Source organism: Pinus tabuliformis, chromosome 9 (assembly GCF_031772625.1).
Source record: "Pinus tabuliformis cultivar Carrire ecotype Pingquan chromosome 9, CPIR1, whole genome shotgun sequence".
In the NCBI taxonomy this organism is placed as follows: domain Eukaryota; kingdom Viridiplantae; phylum Streptophyta; class Pinopsida; order Pinales; family Pinaceae; genus Pinus; species Pinus tabuliformis.
This window is the reverse complement of record NC_142307.1, coordinates 875,761,427-875,777,323: the sequence shown is the minus strand read 5'-3', so window position 1 is coordinate 875,777,323 and position 15,897 is coordinate 875,761,427.

The window sequence follows — 15,897 nt, the reverse complement described above, 5'->3', positions numbered from 1 at the left end:
CTCCTTTGGTACCTCAACCTCCATGTCTGCTAACTTTGCAGTCAGAGATGGATGCCACTTCCCAAATTGGTCCAAAAGCAAGGGATTCCATTATAGAAAAGATACACACTACATTGACTTGGATTGATGTCGGTCTAAATCGACAAAGAGCATGAGCTAATTTTGTATTTAAATCAAAGATGGAGATAGATAATATGAATATTGAATAGGTTAAATCATATTCAAAGGCTCATCATGATAGTTGGCAAGACGTAATTGGTCATGAGGAAGAGGTAATGGGATCAATATGTGTTAATTTTTAGGGTGGATATTTTAATGTAATGTAATGTATGTGTTAATTTTGATTGATATATACACCCAAGGATCTGACTTGTCGACCAATGAATGCATTGCTAAGGCATTCATGGTGTTGTGTAGGTCACAGGTTCAAACCTATACTTACCTATGTGTTGTTCTTGGGGGCGGTGTAGTTACATATGGAGGTTATAGGGGTAGTCATCAGGGATCATCCCCATGTCACGTGAGTATGAGAGTCGACGCATAACCAATTTCACTAGTCATAAAAAAATTAATAATAATAATTATAATTGATTCACATACATTTTGTAAAAAAATTCAAATATAATCTAACACGAATATATCATATGTTCACAGTTTGCAGTTAACTCATCTGTTGAATGAAAATTTTGGTAATATGACGGTGCCAACTTCAGGTTCAAATGAAGATATTTTGATAGATTTTAGTTTTTTCTTAAATAATGTGTTGATATTATTAATTTAATTTTATATATCGGTATTGTGAAGACATATTTGTAAAAGAAATAATTACGTATAATTAAATGTTAACATATTTCCACTCCATCTAGAATTTTCATCACAACATGACTCTCTTCCTCCCTATTAGGAGATGTGTCAAATATTGGTTTGTCACAAGTATTCAATGTTTCAATTTTGGTTTGTTATAAGTTGAAGCATGTTTCATTAAAAAATGAGATCTATATGTTATAGTTTTAAAATTTTTGAATTTTAGGTTTGTGGAGACAATTTACCTTCTCCAAGGAAGTTGGTGATTGAGTCATCTATTGGGATAGGAGTGCCTATATGATTTGAAAATTTTGTTACAAATTTTTTAATATTGTGAGTTTATGCATTTTCATGTGCAGTTTTAAATTTTTAATATATACGTGTACATGTATTGTACATGGAATCCATGAGGGCACAATCTAGATGGATAACCATGAGGTATTTCATTGAATTTGGAACTTGAGTCAGCTACAGGGATTGGATCATCTAGACAATTTGCAAAAGTTGTTACAATTTCTTTTAATATTGCAAGTTTTTTCATTTTCATGTGAAATTTTAAATTTTTAATATATACATGTACATGTATTATGCAACGCATCCATGGGGGTGTAATGCAGTGGAAACACCACGAGGTATTTCGTGGGGTTTAGAACTTGAGTTAGCTACGGGGATTGGATTGTCTACCAAAGTTTAAGAATTTGTTACAATTATTTTAATATTACAAGTTCATGCACTTTCATGTGCAATTTTAAATTTTTAATATATACATGTACATTTATTTATATCACTTCCATGAGGGATACATGGAGGGAGAACACCATAGGGTATTGCATGGAATTTGAAACTTTTTGTAATTTTATTTTGATGATAAAATTCTCATTTAATTTTAATACATTAACATTTAATTTAAAAGTACACAATCGTATGTATATATTCATATTACACATGCTATGAAGGGCACCCATGAGGATGAAGATATCACGAGGATGTTGATAGATAGTATATTTCAATGAGATTCTCTTTGATGCAAATTTTCATGTGACAACATTTTTATTATATTTATTTTTATCATAATATAAATTTTGGACATATTTAAAGTAAAACTCTTTATTATGAATTGATCTCTTTGATGCATAAATTTATTTGACAACTTTTTATTATATTTTATTTTATAATCATATAAATTTTGGACATATTTTAACTAAAACTCTTTATTATGAATTGATCTTTAATATGCTAATTTTGGAGTTTATACATTTTTCATGATGATTCTTATAATGTTAGTAGAAGAGAATATGGATTTGGGTTTATTATTAGGTCTTGTGAAGTTCTTTTGTAGGGTAGTTTACAGAATAGTAAAATCGAAAATTACAAAACATAGTACATTTTGCATTCATGAATCTTATCATGGTGTAGATTTATAAAACAATCATAACTCAAAATTGCATTATAAAACATGGTATATATTTTTCATTCATGAATATTTCATGATCTTGTATATAAGTGCTACTTTGGATGCGACTTGATACTTAAGTTTAAATTTGTTCAAAGAAAATATACTATAAAATTGCAGTATAAAACATGGTACATATTGCATGATTCATGGTTTGATGCTTAAAGGTTTTACATTTAATTTCATGAATATGAAGCAATGAAAGTAAATTTGAATTTACTTTGTAAATTTCTCGTGATGTTTATAATGTTAGTAGGAAATAATAGGGACTTGGGTTTATTCTTAGGTTTTTTCAAGTTGCTTAATGAGTAGTAAAATTTCAAATTACAGAACATGGTACATTTTGTATTCGTGAATCTTACCATGGTGTAGATGTCTAAAAAAATAATAAGATAAATGGCATTATAAAACATGGTATACATTTTGCATTCATGAATAGTTCATCATCTTGTATATAAGAGCTACTATTGATGTGTGTTGATACTTAAATTTTAATATAAATCTTTTCAAGGCAAAACATACTATAAAATTGCATTATAAGACAATGATTGTACATTTTGCATGATGCATGGTTTGATGCTTAAAGGTTTTACATTTAACTTCATGAATATGAAGCAATGAATGTAAATTTGCATTTATTTGGTACATTTTGCATGATGATTCTTATAATGTTAGTAGAAGATAATATAGATTTTGGTTGACTCTTAGGTTTTCTGAAGTTTTTTTGTCAATTTGTTTAATGAATAGTAAAATTGCAAGTTTAAAAACATGGTACATTTTTCATTCATGAATCTTACCATGGTATAAATATCTAAAAAAATCATAAATTAAAATTTCATTATAAAACATGGTATACATTTTACATTCATGAATAGATCATCATCTTCTATAGAAGAGCTAATATGGATGTGGGTTGATACTTAACTTTTTTATATAAAAAATTTCAAAGAAAACCTACTATAGGATTGCACTATAAAACATGGTACATTTCACATGATGCATGGTTTGATGCTTAAAGGTTTTATATTTAAGTTCATGGCTATGAAGCAATGAGAGTAAATTTGCATTTAGTTGGTAAATTTTGCTTGATGATTTTTATAATTTTAGTAGAAATATGGATTTGGGTCGATTCTTAGGTTTTGTGAAGTTTTTTTATCAAGCAGTTTAATTAAAGTAAAATTGCAAATTACAAAACATGGTACATTTTGCAATCATGAATCTTACCATAGTGTTGATGTTGATGCAGGAGCATTCAACTCAACATTATCATTGTATTCTAGTAGACATAGGGGGTCTTGTGTTTCAAGGAAGTTGGTTTCCTAAGTATTGAATTAATGTAATTATTTAATGTTTTGAGTGATTTTAATGAGAATAGGAATTAATTGAATATTGTGAGGCATAATTGTAAATGTTCTCGAATGTAGGAGAACATGAGAGATTTAGGATAGTTGAGTGATGAGAGGATTGAGAATTGATTGTAAATCTTAGATTAGGAGTCAGTTCATGATTTTGTGGATTTGAGAGAATCCTTAGGGATGAGAAAGAGATTTTAGGATTTTGTTGAGAAGCTTATGGATCTAAACTAGGAATGGGTTTTAGAATCCCTTTCTGTATAAATGTAAGCCTAAAAGGAATAGAGACAGGTAGATAGAGCAGGGAAAATTTTAAGAACCCCCCCTAAATTTATAAATATAATAAATGGGCGAATCTCCATGGTATATAGGAAAAATGGAAGGCGATTTTATCAATAATATAATATGTATATATAATTTTTTGGCGAATCTCTTACCAGGCATGGCGAATATTTTACTCAATTATAAAATCTTGTAAGATCTTGGCGAGTCTTTCACTAAATAATAAAACTTTGTAAAGTCCTAGTGAATCTTAGCATAGGCTACATGCTGGTTTAATTCCCCCATTTAAATAGGCTACATTCCAGGTGAATACCATGGGTCAATACCATGTGCCATTTTGGTGAATACCATGGGTCAATACCATGTGCCATTTTTATTTTTATTAATTCTAATATTAGGGTTAATAATGGTTTTTTGCATGGTATTAATAACAATCTAGTCCATGGTATTTGTCCCATAGTATTTTGGCCATAGGTTTCACCTAAATATAACCTATTTTTTGAGTGTTCGTAAATATAAGGTGACTTATGGAGTAAATATAAAAAAATGTTTTATTTGTTTACCATACCTCTCGTTTATTTATATTTTTATTAATTTACCATACCTCTTTTACAAATATGGTATTTGGCCCATAGGATTCACTTAAATAAAACCTCTTTCTTGAGCCTTCATAAATAGAACGAGGGTTATGGACTAAATATAAAAAGAGGTTTTATTTATTTACGATACGTCTAGTTTATTTATATTTTTATTTATTTACCATACCATTTGAGTAAGTATAAAAAGACGTTTTATTTATTTACCATACCTCCACTTTACTTATATTTTTATTTGTTTACAACGTTACATGTATATAAGGTGACTTATGGAGTAAATATAAAAAAAAATTTATTTATTTACCATACCTCTCATTTATTTATATTTTTATTAATTTACCATACCTCTTTTATAAATATGGTATTTGGCCCATAGGATTCACTTAAATAAAACCTATTCTTGAAAATGGGCGAATGGATTCACTTAAATAAAACCTATTCTTGAAAATGGGCGAATGGAAGGTTGTAAGTCCTAATTTCAAGGGCTAAATTTACCTTTTTTACCCTCTCCCTTAAAATAAGGTGGGCTATTTGAGGTGATTTGTAGAAATGTACTATGATACAAAATATTCGCCCACTAAAAATTTAAAACCCCTTAATTTTGCCAAAGGGCGAGCATTCGCCCCTAAAATTATCCTTGAGATAGAGAAAGAGAGAGAGAGAGAGAGTTAGACGTTTAGCTAGTGTTTGTAAGCCTACGGGCAGATAATGAACAGAGGCCACTAAATTAGAAGAGCAAGCCAAGGAGAGACAGAGAGTCTCATTATGTAATTGTTTGTTGATATATAAATGCATAGAGATTCAAATTCCAATTTGTATAAGTGTGTTACCGAATATTGAATGATGAATGAATGAATTAGCACATTCTATGTAACAAAGAGTTGCAGGAAAAGTTCAGCAAATACACAGAGAAATACATGAAGAGGAGGATCATAATGGATTGTTGAATCCATAGAGGGATCAAAGTCAAAGCTCATGAGGAAGTGCGCAACGGAACAACCGAGGGACCAAAATCCTAAAGAAACATGAAAACATAGTGGAACACTGAATGAATAGCGTAAGAACATAAGTAAACAGAGTAGCGAAGGAGTAAAGTGTCAATGCACAGCAACTGTTATATCTCATAGATCAACGACCAGGATTAAATTGCAAGAGTGGAAAAATCTGGATCGCGTCACAATCTTTCAAAGGGAGGAAGTGAAGTGCGATTGCAACATGTGATGCATAGCTGAACCCAAGACCTTATCAAATGTAACCTAGAACCCCATCAGGTCTGAAATACATGTTGGATGGGAGTTTTAAAGTGGAAGAGTTAAGTGAAAGGATCAAGCAATAGCCGATAGCGATAGATCGGAGGCATCGACGATCGGAGATCAGAGGAGGAGGAGCGCAGTGGAAGGTTTGATATGGAAGGGTGAAACTGACTATATATGAATGTGGATGTATAATATTTGAGATATGCTTATGTGTTTCGGAGTGGAATTTCAATGTAATTCTATGTATTATGGTTAAAGTGGGGTCCCAGAATTTTAATGTAAAAGTGGTGTTAAACGATTCCGATAGTCACATATCAGATGCAAAAGTGGTGATAGGAGTCATATGAGCATGGTAAACTGCGATGAGCGATTGCGATAAAGGAAATTCTTGGGAAATGTGCAAAGGCTGAGGAAAGGTGGAAAAAGGTATGTTATGTATGTTTTTATGTGTATTCTCTTATAGGAGAATTGTAATGGATTAAAGCGCCAATAGAAGGGTTTTAATGGTTTTCCAATTATAACCCAAAGTTATAAAGTAGGGTTTGGATATATGTGCAGCCATAGGAATTAATAAAGGTTTATGAGGATGTATTAAGTCCTAATAGAAAGGATTGGAAGGGCTAGACTATGTGGTTAATAAATAAATCATTCCACATGAATTCTAATTAAGGGGGCCTTAAACCATTGTTATTTATAATGAACCTTTGACTGGAAGGTCATATAAATTCCTGGGAAGAAAATGGTTTATGCATAGGTCTATATGCATATTATGGGTAAAGCAGGGGTAACCCTGCGTCAGATGTCTAAAACAATCATAACTTAAAATTGCATTATAAAACATGGTATACATTTTTCATTTATTAATAGATTATCATATTGTATAGAAGAGCTACTATGGGTGTGGGTTGACAATTAAATTTTAGTATAAATTTGTTCAAAGCAAACATAGTACTATATAATTGCATTATAAAACAAGGTACATTTTTCATGATGCTTTGTTTGATGCTTAAGTGTTTTACATTTAAGTTCATGAGTATGAAGCAATGAAAGTAAAGTTGCATTTAGTTTGGACATTTTTCATAATGATTCTTATAATGTTAGTAGAAGATAATATGGATTTGGGTTGATTCTTAGTCTTTGTGAAGCTGTTTTGTCATGCTGTTCAATGAATAGTAAAATTACAAATTACAAAACATGGTACATTTTTCATTCATGAATATTACCATGGTGTAGATGTCTAAAACAATCATATCTTAAAATTGCATTATAAAACATGGTATACCTTTTTTATTCATGAATATATAATAATCTTGTATAAAAGAGCTACTATGGATGTGGGTTGATACTGAAATTTTAATATAAAGTTGTTCAAATAAAACATACTATAAAATTTCATTATAAATCATGGTACATTTTGCATGATGATTGGTTTGATGCTTAAATTTTTTAATTTAAGTTCATGAAAATTAAGCAACGAAAGTAAATTTTCATTTATTGGTACATTTTTCATGATGATTCTAATAATGTTAGTAGCTGATAAAATGGATTTGGGTTGATTATTAGGTTTTTTGAAGTTGTTTTGTCAAGTTGTTTAATGAATAGAAAAATCAGAAATTAAAAAACATGGTACATTTCGCATTCATGAATAGATTATAATATTGTATGTAAGATCTACTATGGATGTCTATTGATACTTTAATTTTAATATAAAATTGTTCAAAACAAACATACTATAAAATTGCATTAAAAACACACATTCTAAAGTACCTTCTTTGCCTTCCATTCTCTTACTATTGTATTTTTCCTGAAATTTTAGAAAGCTTAAAATCGAAAATTAAAAGTTGCAACGTTGAATCAACTGAAGTCACATTAATCTAAAAAGTTGCACTAATCTCAATATCGGCCTAACTTTTGTTTTAAAGTAAATGAAATTTTCAATTATTAAATACTATGTGTGGACCATGCATTGCTAATTTTGATAGGCTCATATAATGGAGTTTATGCAATGCCCATATAAATGGTGTATGCACCACATGTATAGGAAAAACACAATAAAATGCATTTTTTTGAGCTATCAAGATGTACAAGAGATACAACACATTTGAAATTGATGCTAATGGGATTCTGATAAAGTAAATAATGTTACTGAGATAGCACTAAAAATATTTGAAAAGATAAAATGATGACCTAAAAAAGAAGAATGCAGTGCAAATATGATAGGTGTATAATCAATAATAAACAAAAATATTGTGGTCTACTATATCCATACATTATATTATTATTTTGGATATTTGAATTTCCTTTTAACTTAACAACAAAGCTACCAGATTAATGAAAACAATTTTGTAATACCTAGTACTAGCTAGAATGAACAACTTAAGCGTGCACAAAAATAAAGGCTGACAAAGTACTTGAACTCTTTCTCAAAGATGAATACAAGGACAAGATATTGTTGGCTAGTTTAATTAAGAAATTCTAATGGAATTCCATCCTCAATTATCCATTCACGGTCAGCTTTTGGCATTCTCCATTTTATCAATTTCAATTTTTTCTTAATTGAACATATATCAACTTTATGCGCACTGCACACACCAAGTGACTTATTGACAACTTGTGGCATCGGGTTCATAGTATTAAAAGTAAACATGACTCTCATTTTGATGATTTTCTTGGAAAAAAATATTCTTTCAATATAACACACCTTCTTTCATATATAAAATTGTTATCATCATAGTCCTCCAATAAATTCATCTTTTGTTCAGTGCACCACATCAAATAATATTTGACATTTTATATGTTGTTAATGGTGTCACTACAACAAAAACATATCATGGACAATAAAAAAAGTGTAAATTTAGATAATAATTAACAAGAAATTAGTTATCCACATTTTCTTGATTTAATAAATTTATATCTATATTTTAGTTATTATTTATACTTATACACAATGATTTTAAAAACATGACATATATATATATATATATATATATCCTTAAAAAACAAAAAGACCAAAAAGAAGTAAAAAAAAATGTAAAAATTAATAAAATTAACTTATAAATATAAAAAATTTGACAAAATATTAAAAAAAATTAAAAAATTAAATAGAAAATATCATAAAATAACAACAATAAAAAGAAGACATAATTTAACAAAAAAAAAATTAAATTAAATTAACAAAAAAAATTACATAACTAAAAATAAAATAAATTAAAAAAATAAAGAACAATTAAAAAAATAATCAAAACAAAACAAGTAAAAATTAAAATAAAAGAACAATTGAAAAAATTAAAAAAATTAAAAATTAAAAAAAAACCGAATAAAAATAAATCAATTAAAAAAAATTAAAAAGAAAATTAAAAAAAAGTTAAAAAAGGAAAAAATAAAAAATAAAAATAAAAATAAAAAAAATTCAGGCCACCCGTGGGCAGGGTTGGCCACAGGGGCCAGCGAGGAGGTGGCTGCATGCACCCCACCTCCCCGCCCACAGTCGCAGCCAACCCTGCCCATGTGTGGCCCGAAATATTTTTTTATTAAATTTTTATTTTTTATTTTTAACTCTTTTTTATTTTATTTTTTAATAATGCTTTTTGTTTTAGATATATATTTTTTTTCCTTTTAATTTTTATTTTTTATTTTTTTTTAATTGTTTCCTTTTGATTTGATTTTTCGTGCCTTTTAATTTTTGGTATTTTTCAATTTTCAATTTTTTTTTTCATTTTTTTGTTTTAACTTTTTTTATTTTCATTTTATAATTTTTATGATATTTTTGTGTTTTTTTTTAAACTTTTTTTTGAATTATTTTGTTCTTTTATTTTATATTTTGTTTTTTTTTTTCAATTTTATTTTTAAATGTTTGGTTTTGATTCTATTTATTTTTAATTTAAATATCTTTAATTTTTGGTATTTTTCAATTTTCATTTTTTTTTTTTTTATTTTATAAGTTTTATGATTTTTTTTTAGTTTTTTAATTTAACTTTTTTAAATTTAATCCTCTTATATATATATATATATATATATATATATATATATATATATATATATATATATATTTGTTTAAGCTTTTATTTATTATTATTATTTTTATGTGGGTATATTTTACGTTTTTAAGCTTAAAAAATTCCTGATAGTTGTGTGTGTGTTTTTTTTTTTTTTTTTTTTAATTTTCAATTTTTTTCTTTAAATTATATGTTTTTTTTGTAGTTTTATTTTATTTATTCTTTGTTTAATTTTACAATTTAATTTGTTTTAACTTTACATTTATATGGGTGTGTTTTTGGTTTTTTTAAATATTTTTTTTTATTATTTGAGTTTTTTTGTCATGTTTTTAAATTTTTTTTTTTATGGTTTATTACAAACATGAAAATAACAAACATTTATAAAAAATATCGACACTTAATACATTGGAAAATTTAAAATGTAAAAAATAAGCCATCTAAACAAAAAGGGTTGATGCTACATCAACACTATTCAAAATCAAGATGAAAATCATTAACATTTAAAAAAAGTGTTCATACTTGATACATAAAAAAAATTAAATTGTCAAAAATAAACTCTTTAAAAAATGTGTTGATGCTGCATCGACACTTTTCAAAATCAAGATGAAAATCAGTAATGTTTAAAAAAAATGTTCATACTTGATACATAAGAAAATTTAAAGTGCCAAAAATATGCTAAAAAAGAAAGGTGTATTGTGCATCACCACTTTTCAAAATCGGGTGATTTTTTTCTACCTCAAGAAACGGGTAATAGGTCATTTTCTCATTTGATCAGTAACCATGTTCTCCCCAAGTGTGGGATTAGCACCTGTGAGGGGATGTTCTTCTAGAGTATCTAGTTCATCCTCCACTGGCTGCATGGTATCTTCTTCCTTCAACTATTCCTCTTCTATGTCTTGAGTTAACTATTGTTCTTCTAGCCTCTATGCTACTTCTTCCTCCTGGGACTTCCTTTGTTCTTCTTCTTCTATCCTTCTCTTATGTTTTTCTTCTACTTCTTGCTTTGCTAGCAACTCATTCTTCTTCCTCTTATCCTCTTATTCTTTTGATTCTATCATCTCCTATTGTTCTTAAATAGATCCTATGTTCAAAGAATCAGCTTTCAACTTCCTACTTCTCTCTCCTGATGAATCATATCTCATCCTCTTCTTAGGACCTACATTCCTTGCTTGAGGGGTTATCTATTCTTCCTCCTTTACTTGCATATCTTGAGCTGATAGGTCCTGGGGTGAATTGGTATAAGCTTTTGGATGTGTCTTTCTAATTGCAATATACAAGTTCTTTACCTTCACATCTTCTATTGTGGACATTGATGAATACCTCGTATTGAAACCGATCCTTTTAAATGTTTCTTGCACACTCTCTTGGGATCATAACCATGAAATTCTCTAGTGGTGAAGTGCAAGCATTCCATCTATTGCACATCTACTCCTCTCACCTTGTGTCTCTTCAACTCATATAATCTGATCCTTAATGGGAAGTTGGGGCAAGGGGGTTTCTTCCTCTTGTGAAGAATTCCTGACAATCCTGCCCAACTCATTTTCTACTTCTTGCATGACCACCTTACAAGTAACATATCGCGGCATGAGATGAGGAGATATATGACAACCAAAATATTTGATGCATGTACCCTTGGGAGCTGCAAATCAATCAGTGATATCTCGTAGTAACTCCTTCACTTGATTTGTCATACAAGGAGGATTGATCTTGAATATCATTTGAAAAATAATTAAAAATAAGTGCTCAACCAATTTCTCATATGTGCCTTTGAAGTTTGATTCTGATAACACTCTGGAGTGGAAGTACACTGGGAACTTGTTCTTGAGATTCTAGTTCTAGTAAAATGTGAATAAATAATATGATGCACATATTCCATCTAGAAGAAATGCAGACATGTAGAATTCAAGTGCCTGGTTCGCCTTCAAAGATGTTTTTTCCTGCCTGAAATCACATTGCAATTCAAATGATAGTTTATCTTCCTGATTTGAAAGATTTACCCTGGGTTACCACCACATTCAATATATATATATATCAAATTATTTTCAAACACCTCAGATTTCTTGTGTCGATGCAATAGATAAAACATGGCTATCAGATACTAATATATGTCTCTAAGAATCTTAGTTGGATAGACTATAGATGGGCGATAGTGAAACTTGGTAGGTGCTCGACACCATGATCTGATAATGTCACATGTGTTGAGGTTGGTCCATCATTCTGAATCCAACGACATTTGTTTCAACTCAATCTGACCCCAGGAGCTCAAGTTATCATCTGTTAATCGATTTCCCAAAGAGATAAAAAAAATGGCAAATTAGGTGTTTGCTACTCTTCTCTTTTGGGTTTTTATGGAAGAGCAGTAGGTTTCCACTTGGCCTCTCCATGTTGGTAAAAATTTTGCAGTGATCAAATTGATTGTTGTTGTTTTCAGTTGGACCAATGGTGGAGGGCCACGTGTGCGAATGGCTAGTTACTGCATGGCCTCCTCACAATCGAGTAAAATTTGTTATGAGTTGGACTAGGCCTCACCGGATTCAAACATGAGACCATTTCTCAAGCATCAAGCCACATTAGAAATGCACCACCACATATGTTTCTTACCATATACATTCTCGACATACATTTAAACTAATGCGAAAATGTTGTTGGGGCAAAGGGCCAGGGTTAAGCCCTAGCCCATGGCCACACCCCACACAACATGAGGAGCAGAGGGAGACTAGGGCTTAGGGCTTAGCCCCAACCCCAAGCCATGGTCGCAACCCACACAACATAGTGTAAGGGAACCGTAGTTGAAGTTTGGAGTAGGGCCCAACACATAGGGTGCGGAGCGGAAGCTAGCACCGGGCCACAGGGGCCACACATGACCGCAGGAGGGAGCGTATTGCATGGTTGGATTATAGGACCTATCCCTTAGACATATGACACACCATATAACCTTGATGGAGGAGCGGAGGGTGCCAGCCCCTAAGTGCATGTAGTCGGGGGTCATCCCCAGGTCACATAGACCCTCACATGATCGATCCCTCCAGTAGTTTTAATGCACATATATTTTGGTCCTAGTCCCAAGTTTCCAAGCACTAAACACTCCATAACATGCCCAGTTTTCAATACTTTTGGGAGCTGACCAATTGGGCCGGGCAGTTAGCCCCAACCCCTAGGCACGTGCCCCCATACGACCATAAATTTCAGAATTTCGAAGGTTAGTGGACATTTTAAGTGTCCGATAATTTCACTCATTGGGCATTATTGGAGGCCATTTTTCTGTGCTGGTTTCAAGTGTCGGGCACTCAAGCCAAGTTTAGGTTCAATTGTAGGATGGTTAACATAAAAGTTCATGAGAGAGCTTGAGAGCTCATAACTTTTGGATTTTTTTTCCAAACTAAGATTAGAAAGAGGTTGCTTAGGGGTTTTTGGATGTTCTGAATCTACTGATAACCTCTATTTTCTTATTTGAGCATATCTATAAGGTATTTTTGTAGTTTTTAGACTAAAGGTGTATGCAGCAGTGAAGGTTTGGAAGCAATTTTGCGAAGTTTTTGGGCATGGAGAAGACCTTATAGGGGTATTCTCACTTCTAGAAGGCTACGAAAGCAACTATAACCAGTGGGGTTCAACCCAAGTTCAACTTCTCTTATCATGAAGTTTTAATTATATGTTTCAATGTGGAATTGAAACATGCACGTGATGTTTTTAGCTTATTTTAGTTGAAGTATATCATTTTTGAGGGATATGTTTTGAGTTTCTTCCGTGGTGTGAGTTCTTTGTAGTAGAACATTACCTTGTAGCGGTGATAGCCACTTATTTACCTGCAACAAATGTTTATGTACTTCATTGATGCCAAATATATGATTGGTCTACTCATGTTAACAAGCCCAAAGATGTAGCCGAGGAGGGGTGAACTCCATCAACAAACATTTTTCTTGTTCTTCGTTATGTCTTCATAGATTATGTGTGTTATGCTCATTATGTTCAGTTACATATGAAGGCTAATTTATGTTTAAAGAGACATTGCATAAACTTCTTGTTTCAAGACCCATTTTATGCTTGCAAAACGTCGACATGGTCCTAAGTTTTGTTTTTTTTTTATTTGTTTTTGGAGAGGAGAAAGAAATCATCTAATCCAATTTCATATCATTTTGGTATCAGAGCACCAATTGACCAAGTTACAAGATGGGCAACAAAAAGAATATCCAATAGTTGGCGGAACATAATTTGGCTCTTTGGATGGAGAACATAGAATTGATATGGGTGTTGGAGATAGTTGAAGAGGAGAAGAGACACATGCATTTTGTATTGCAGAAAGTTCTTGATGAGAAAGTTACATAAATGTTTACTCCTGCACCAGCAAGGGAAACCTCAGAGTGAGGCCAGTGTGTGGTCATGGTTAAAATAGTGGTTTTGGACCATATGTGGAAGATATAGCATGTGCTTTTGCAAACATGTTCAAGAAGCACACCATATGCTAGTGGACAAGCGTGGGTGGCTAGAGTCATCTACAAGTTGGCCATCATTGTCATCATCGAAAGTTGACAAGATGAATGACAAATTTAAATAGGTAATCAGTATTTGAAATTCGACTAATTTCATTTTCATGCATAACAACTCTTTTGCAACATTCGAGAAACATACCAAGGGAATAGGTATGAAGTTTCTTTCCAAGATAGGATATGAAGGTGGAGGTCTTGGTCAAAATGGTTAAGGTATTACCAATCCGATTATGGTTGAGGAAAGACCAAAGTATGAGGGATTGGGGTATAGCCAAAAAGAGTTTGGAGAATGCTCTAAACAGCTTGAGGTACATCAAACATCTGAGCATAAGATGTCACCACCTTGTGATAACCATCAAAGCTACAACTCTAAAGACAGGTATAACTCACAAGAGTGTTTTTCAATGCATGGAAATTTTGAATACATGTGGAATCAGTATCCTTATACATTTTGTGAGATTTTGACCATTGTGTGGTTGTATGTGAGGAACATATGATAATGGTTAAACAAATGAACCAAATTTTTGGCATCTAGCATAATGAATTTATTTTGCATGAGAGAACTTCTATATCACCAGATAAGAAAAGTTTCTTTTGTGCTCAGCAAAGTGCACAGACATGAAACTGAACGATGTTGGAAGTTGCATCCATAACTTTGTTCAAAGAAAGGTAAAGAGATTATGTTGCATAATGCAAGGAAAGAAAAGGGTAGCAAAGAGGACTCTCCACAATCCTAAGTGACCTTCAAGACAAGAAGATGCAAGAAGAGAACCCATAAGCATAGGAGAGCAAACATTTGGATACACTTATTGTAAAGTTTTAATTTTTTTTTTAAATACTTGTTGTCATTACCTATTTAGGTACTTTTTAAAAGTGGAAATTATTGTCACTATGTGGAACAAGTATATGGTCTCATTGATGTATGTATTGACTTGCTATAAGTCCACGTGTTCAAGGACTTTTGTGAATGTACAAAATTGTCATTCAAAGTTGTCTACAAATTGTCACATGTTCATTGATACAGGTATTCAATTTTGAAACTTATGTGAATTGAATATTTGCTTTCAAGATTGTATAAGATGAATATGTATTATAGGCAAGGTCATCATATCATGGAAAATTTTCTAGGAATGTACTTTTCGTGTACAAGCTCAAATTGAAGATGTTAAAGCAAATTTATTTTGTTTTTTATTTCCAAGATGGAGTCATTTTTTCTTCAATTATTTAAACTTCAAGATGTAGTGTTTTTCGAGATGTGAAAAGATGAGCTTCAAGAGAATGTTCATATTTCACACATCGGTATTGTTCCTGCAACAACGATAAGAATTTTGGCTCAATTCTTAACAGGAGAACATGTATTCATGAGAATGATAACTCAAGTGTCTTGATTGGGGCTTGAAGCGCACCAATTGAAAATTTTGTAGTTTGGATTGAGTTTTTGGGTATTTTTGAGTTCCAGCCTCTTTATATTGACTAGGGAAGTAAACTTTTGGGGTCCAAAACTTCCTATTTGGGAGGTGTGATCAGGTGATCAAATTTATGTTCAAAAATTAAAGTTCCTAGAACTTGCTGAAACTGGTGCCAAATCGAAGTGTCTGTCATTCTGAATCCAATGACATTCATTTCACCTCTATCCAATTCCAGGAGCTCAAGTTATCATCTGCTAATCGAT